Here is a 7,133-nt window from a genome sequence, read left to right on the forward strand (position 1 = left end):
CGGGCGCGCCCGCCACTTTGAACCTAACAACCCGATCCTACCGCAAATTACACCAAATCCACCAAGTCGACCTACCGGATTCATTTGCTCTCTCCTCTCTTCTTCATCCTCCTCGACGTTCGTCTCGCCGTTCTGCCGTCGCGCGCGCCCCGCAGCCGTTCCTAGTCCCATTAAGTTTGCATGTGCCATGGTGCAGGTATTTGGAGCAGAGTATCTGAGAGAACCAAATGCAAAGAACACATAAAGATTGTTGGCTATTGGAGAAGGTAGAGGGTTTTCAGGAATGCTCGGATCAATTGATTGCATGCATTGGCAATGGAAGAACTGCCTCAAAGGTTTGCGAGGAATGTATCAAGGTCACACCAAAGAGGCCACCATACTTGAAGCGGTGGCATCACATGATTTATGGATTTGACATGCTTTCTTTGGAATTTCGGGGTCTCACAATGACATCAACGTGCTTCAACGATCTCCAGTGTTCAGGAGGCTTTGCAATGGGGAATCGCCGCTGTGCAACTACAGTGTCAACGGCCGTGAGTACAACATGAGATACTATCTGGCCGGCGGCATCTATCCTCAGTCGGCGGCGTTTGTGAAGACCATATCTAAACCACAGTGCAACAAACAAAGCCTCTTTGCAACAATGCAGGAAGCGGCTAGGAAAGATGTGGCGAGGGCGTTCAAAGTGCTTCAAGATCATTGGGGAACAATTTGCAGAGCTGCAATGATGTGGAAAGCAGAAACTTTGTGACAACTCATGACATGTTGTGTTATTTAACACAATATGATTGTCGACGATGAGGGTGATGGTGTAGTCCAAACCAAGGATTTTGAAGCACCTGGAGAACAAGTTAAAATCCCAGAAGATAAAGATGTAGCTCAGATTATGAACTTTCTGCAGATGCATCAAAATCTTCGATATCATCACGTGCACGCGCGGCTACTCAATAATCTTGTCGAGCATATGTGGACCCACAAGGGACACCAAAGAGCTAATGTTTGAGTTGTGCACTTAAAATAAATTTTATGTAACAAGACCTATGTATTTTTGGTACCAACATTTGCTACTTACGTGCGACATTGGAGTGTACGATCGACGTGCATGAATTTGCATCGATTTAGAATCCGGATTTGAGATATGTGTAGGGCAGAAGATATGAGGGGCCGACGGGCGCTGTCCGCAGATGTGCCCGGACGCGCCCACGGGCGTGTAGGAGTCCGGATTTGTCAAATCCGGCTGTAGATGCTCTAAAATAAGGAGTGGCTGACTAGAGTTGTGGAAGCAATAGTTATTTTCATGTCATGAAAGATATCTTCAAATCTTTGTGGTCTTTCGAGTCATTTGTTAAAATTCAACTATCCTAGCTTAAAATTGCAAGCCCAAATAAATGAGGGTACACAGCCAGTCTACTAGCACTTGCATCTCTTGAAATGATGCAAGCTCTTATTATTTGGTTGTAGCTTAGCTTAGGAGGCCCAATAACGCTCCTTCGCTCCTATAGAACCAGTCTCTGTTGCTCGCGCACCAAACGAAAATTAGTTAAAATAATAGGGCAGCACCTCCCTTACGAAAAAATCTATTTTTTGGCAGATTCAATTTTTTATGAATTAAAGAAAACATTCAAAGAAATTAAATGACCTAGAAAATATTAAAAAATCATGAATGTGAAAAATGTTCACAGATTTAAATGACGACCACAAAATCTAACAATATTCATGGATTGGAAACCAAGAAGAAAACATGTGGAGCAAACAAAAGAAGGGAACCGCTACGCGTCCGCCGGCGGATGTGTTAGAATCATCCGCCGCCCGGAGAGCCGTTGGATTAGCCACCTAACAGCCGTCGGATGAAACCACCGCCCGCAACTGACCAGGTCGTTATTTCCTGCAACAGTCGCTCTGTCTCAGAAACAGAATCCCCTGTCCGCCGTCCACCAGGCACAGCTCCGCCCAAGCGCGGTGGCACTCGCCACCACCGCAAAAAATTGTTGTCGCCGGTGCACGGGGGCACTTAGTCCTTCAGCGTGAAATTCCTGCAACAACATGGTGCACCACATCGCGCGGCAGATGCTGGGATCCGTCGCAGATCGAGCTCGCCGGGGGCCGCCTCTTGGAGAACAGCCGCGGCCGTCGTTCTCAGCTCCGACCGCGGCCGCGGGGCTTCCTCCGCAAGCTGGAGTATCATCCTGGTTCACCAACCCTCCGGTTGTGTTTCCTGAAACAACTTCTACCAGATCAAATTAGGGCAGCTGGGTGAGTTTCCTGACTCTGAAAAAACATGAACACTTGTGTGTCTCTGAAACTCATTGAAAACCTATGTATCAGAAACATAGCTAGAATTTCCTATTTGTTCCATGTGTGTGGCAGCTAGAAATTCAAATTTGTTTCGTGTGTGTGAGTCTCTGAAAAAACATGAACACTTATGTGTCTCTGACTGAAAAAACATGAACACTTGTGTGTCTCTGAAACTCATGGAAAACCCTATGTATCAGAAACATAGGTAGGATTTTCTATTTGTTTTATGTGTGTGGCAGCTAGAAATTCAAATTTGTTTCATGTGTGTGAGTGGAACCAAGGCAAATACCAAGCACACATGTGTGCTTGCTCTATCTCTGCAAAACATGATCCTCTCTGTTAGTTGATATTTATCAACCTATGATACGATTTTGAATGTGTGTGCTTATGTGAGAAAAGGCCATTGACTGAAAATTTGTGTGTAAATGAAGCTGAAAAACCGTTGATAAATGTATCTGTGTACCTGAATTTCTGAAACAACAAATATAATTGTTGATAGCAACTATAGGAAAATAATACTTTCAACCAAGACCTCTCTATTTACATGAAAAAACATGTGCCTTATTTTAGGGAGCTGGTGCTCAAGGGGAAGAGAGCTATGTCCAAGAGAACTTTTCTGTCGATAATCATGAAGATTCAGAGGGATTGTTGCATGCTGATGATGTGATGCAAGATGATTCAGATGATGGAGATGTGTCATCACAGCCACTATCGCCCTATGTTGGCATGGTGTTTGACACATTTGAGGATGCCCAGAAATTCTACAATGAGTATGCTTTCAAGTTGGGATTCGGCACACATATATCTTCTACAAAATACAACCAAAAGAGAGGACAGAAGCAAGAGGATGCAATAATGATCAAGAGGGTCTTTGCGTGTGTGCACGCTAGAAAGCCCGATAAAACGGAAACAAGTAATACCTCAGAGAGCATTGCAACAGACACAAGCAACTCCAGCAGGCGCCCTGGTGCTGAAATGGATGTGACAAGAACGCATCAGAAAAACAGGATTCTCCGTCATGATTGTAAGGCACACATGATTGTTGGGATTAGGGAGGGGAGATTGACAGTCACTTGCTTTGTTGCAGAGCATACACATCCACTGATGCAACAACCAGAGCGTGTTAGATACTACCGCTCGCACCGCAAAATACCTGCTGAAGATTACGAACTCTTGTTGACGTTGCATGATATTAAACTGTCAAATTCAGATTGCATGAGTTTCCTTGGTTGGATACATGGAGGTGACCCTAGGATACTGCCGTACGTGAAGAGGGATGTTGCGAATGAACGTGCAAAGCTTCGGGAAGCGATAACACAACAGGACATGGATATGACAGTGAAGTACTTTGACAGGAGGAAGGTCGAGAATCTAGAGTTTTTCTTTGCGAAGCAAAAAGATCCTGCAACGAACTCTGTCACTGCATTGTTTTGGGTTGATGGGAGGACAAGGGCGTTGTACCCGAAATATAAAGATTGTGTGTTCTTTGACACAACTTTCTGCACTAACAGATACAACATGCCCTTTGGTCCTATAGTTGGTATCAACAACCACCTCCAAACCATTTCACTCGGGTGTGCTTTGTTGATGGATGAGACCATTGAAACGTTCAAGTGGGTCTTTGAGCAATGGATGGTTGCAATGGACAATGAGCATCCAAAGAACATAATGACTGACCAGGACCAAGCAATGGCAACAGCTATAGAGCAGGTGCTCCCAAATACTTGCCATAGATGTTGCAAGTTTCATGTGTTTGGCAACGCGCGTTCTAAGTTGGGGAGGCTGCTTAGAGATGAGGCGTTTGCAGATGTGTTTTACACTTGTATCAACAACTCTGAAACGGTTGAAGAATTTGAGGAAACATGGCAGCACATGTTGGAGTGTTTCGAAGTTGCTGAAAACAAACACTTGAAGAACATGTGGCGAACAAGACATACGTGGGCTCCAGCGTACTTCAAGAACAATTTCTTCCCATTCACAAGCATGACAGGCAGGTCCGAGGGGCTGAACTCATATTTCAAGACAATGATTCGTCCAGCTGATTCTGTATGGAGGTTTGTGCAATAGTATGAATTGTGCCAGGAAACTGTGCTTGATCGTGAGGACAATGCTGGGTTCACTGGTGAAACGATGGCTCCTCCACTATACTCTCGGTAGGCCAGCTTCACTATACCAAAGCAAAAAATCCAAAAAAAATGTTTTTTCATGATTTGTTTTGAGAATTTGCTTCCTTTTGTGATGTTGCAGATACAATATTGAGCGCCAAGCTGCTGATTACTACACACGCAACGTCTTTGGCAAGTTCCAGAAACAAGTGACTGCGTCTATGGGCTACATTATCAACCAAGACGCTGAGTACCAAGGGCGAGGCCTCATGTTCAATCTAACATCAAGCTTATATGAGAACCCAAAGCTCTTATCTGTGCGTGTTATGATGGATGAAGGGGTGTTCCAATGTAGTTGACACTACTTTGAGATGAATGGCCTAGTTTGCGCCCACATAATAAGGGTGATGGTGCACCTCAATGTGCAAGTTATTCCACAACAATACTTGTTGGAAAGGTGGTCTGAAGCAGCAACAACAAGCATGGCCAGAACTGGACAATTGCTGGAATTTGGGCACCCCTCGACAAACACGCTCAAATACAACTCCTTGTGCCGAAGGTTGACATGGCTCGCCTCTGATGCATGTTGCAATGATGATGCATACAAGATATTAGATGAAGCAATAAAAGTTCTTGAGCCTGCTATAGCAACGGCGAAAAGAGGGGTACTGCCAGAACAACAAGCAACGCAGCGCAGTGAACCCCCAACGCAACCTGCTGCTGCAACGGGAGCGTTGAGTGATGGCTTACCACAACCTCAAAGCACAGAGATGCTACGAAACCCAGCGCGTGTCCCAAAGAAAGGTCGACCAACTGAAAGAGAGAAGAGCAAGAAGACTCTGGTGGAGCAGCTAGATAATAAGCAGAAGAAGAAGTCAAAACAAGAAGAGAAGAAGCCAATGCCAGCAGTGAAGCCAAAATCTGAAAAAAGAAGTATTCGCTGCAAGTTCTGCAAAGAAGAAGGTCACAACGTGCAGACGTGTGGACCCCTAAAAGCTGTAACAGAGGCGGCAACAACACCGCCTACATGTCAATTCTGCTCCGAGGTGGGGCATACTGTACCAACTTGTGCATACTAGAGAGCCATGATGACAAATGATCCAAGAAATGCCCAAGCAACGCAACTCAACCTCTAGGAAGAAAAAAATGAGAGAAAAGACTTGGGAAAGTTCTTGGTCCTGTTGAAGGATGTTTTGCATTTTCTTTTCAGGCTCACTACCTGTGCTTGAGCAAAAAACATACATAAATACTCTTTTTTGCAACCTTGATGATGTATTCAGGTTCTATTCCAATTTTAGACATACAAAAAGATAGCTCACATTTTTGTTACAAGATATGTTATGTGTGTCCTGGATTTGAGACATACAAGGTATCTCACACTTTGTGCCGTAGTTTTGAGGTCTTTGCCATATTTCCAGTAATGCTTTGTTTTGTGAATGTACCATTTGCATATACATGAATGTACTATTTGTTTCAAGTTGCGACATCATGTTTCCGGTGCTTGCAAAAAAAGCTATTTTATACATGGATGCTTCTACATGGCATGTGTTGTTATGGGTAGGACACCTTATTTCAGAAAACCAATAAAAAAATGCAACATGGATAGTTCACATATCTGCATTGGATAGTTCAGAAACACTAGTCATTTTCATTCATCTCTGCATCAGCATGATAGCACTCAAGTTCACATTGACAGCACAACATGGGTGATGCTCCAGTATTTCAAAATAAAAAAGAGGAAAAAAGGGACATGCCCCAGCATGATACATGCTCCAACTTGGGTTCCACAAAAGATAAAGTAGATGGTTAACAGCATCTTGCTGTTTCTAGTTACACAAAAAGGATGTAGCGCATACATTTGTCCACAAAAAACAGTCTAAAACTATCTAGGAAACACTTTGCTTCGATTGACATCTTCTACGAGCTACTCAACAGTTTCTGAAACTCTTCGGCTGAGTTGAGTGTGTTTTGAGGGTGCTTAAAAAGCTTCGCTGCAACAAATGATCGGAATTTGAGCAACGACCTCGTGTCCTGGGCATACAACAAGGGAGCTTCGTAAGTTAGTTAGGAGAAAAATTGAAAAACGTGATTACCATTAGAAAACTAGCTAAAATGGAAACAACAAGTGCTCCGAAAACAACAAGTTATTTAGCTAGTATTGTTGCATAGTAAAAAGGGAATACCGCGCTGAATGGTCTCATCCCCCTGCCAGTTAGATTCTCCATGTATAGAATAGCAAACAACCCACAATCAAACTTGCCAAAATAACAAAAGTCACAAGATACATATAAAATTTTCTTACTTGACAACAAAACATAAAAAAGTTGTGGATGGACACATGAAAAAAAGGAAAATGGTCAGAGAACAATACGTTGTTGACTGTTGCGGGTACCCATTCGGGCTGAGACGATCAAACTTGTCAAAGTCAAGGTTCCATGGGTTTTGTTCTCTAACCAAAGTCTTGAAGTTGGCTGTCTACAAAATTTGATATTGCAAAAAGATGGATTACACAGTTGTATCTTCTATGATTGGTACCACAAACAACAAAATTTATATAGAGAAAAAAGGAAAAAAGAGAAAGGAAAGAGGTGTAGCGTCCATACCAGATTGCAACATGGCTTCTCAAGGATGCTGACATAGTCAGGGTCATCACCCCTCGAGTCAAAGACGTTGAATTGTTTGTGCATCATGTTTGCAACCACAACTGCCTAGTATCCGTCCTTGACAATGGTG

The 7,133-nt window shown here is 43.4% G+C and overlaps 1 pseudogene; it reads left to right on the forward strand.

Moving 5' to 3' along the window:
• Positions 1 to 2,961: 2,961 nt before the first annotated feature.
• LOC119273078 lies at positions 2,962 to 5,479 on the forward strand (annotated as a pseudogene).
• Positions 5,480 to 7,133: the final 1,654 nt, after the last annotated feature.

This window comes from Triticum dicoccoides, chromosome 3A (genome assembly GCF_002162155.2).
Source record: "Triticum dicoccoides isolate Atlit2015 ecotype Zavitan chromosome 3A, WEW_v2.0, whole genome shotgun sequence".
NCBI lineage: Eukaryota > Viridiplantae > Streptophyta > Magnoliopsida > Poales > Poaceae > Triticum > Triticum dicoccoides.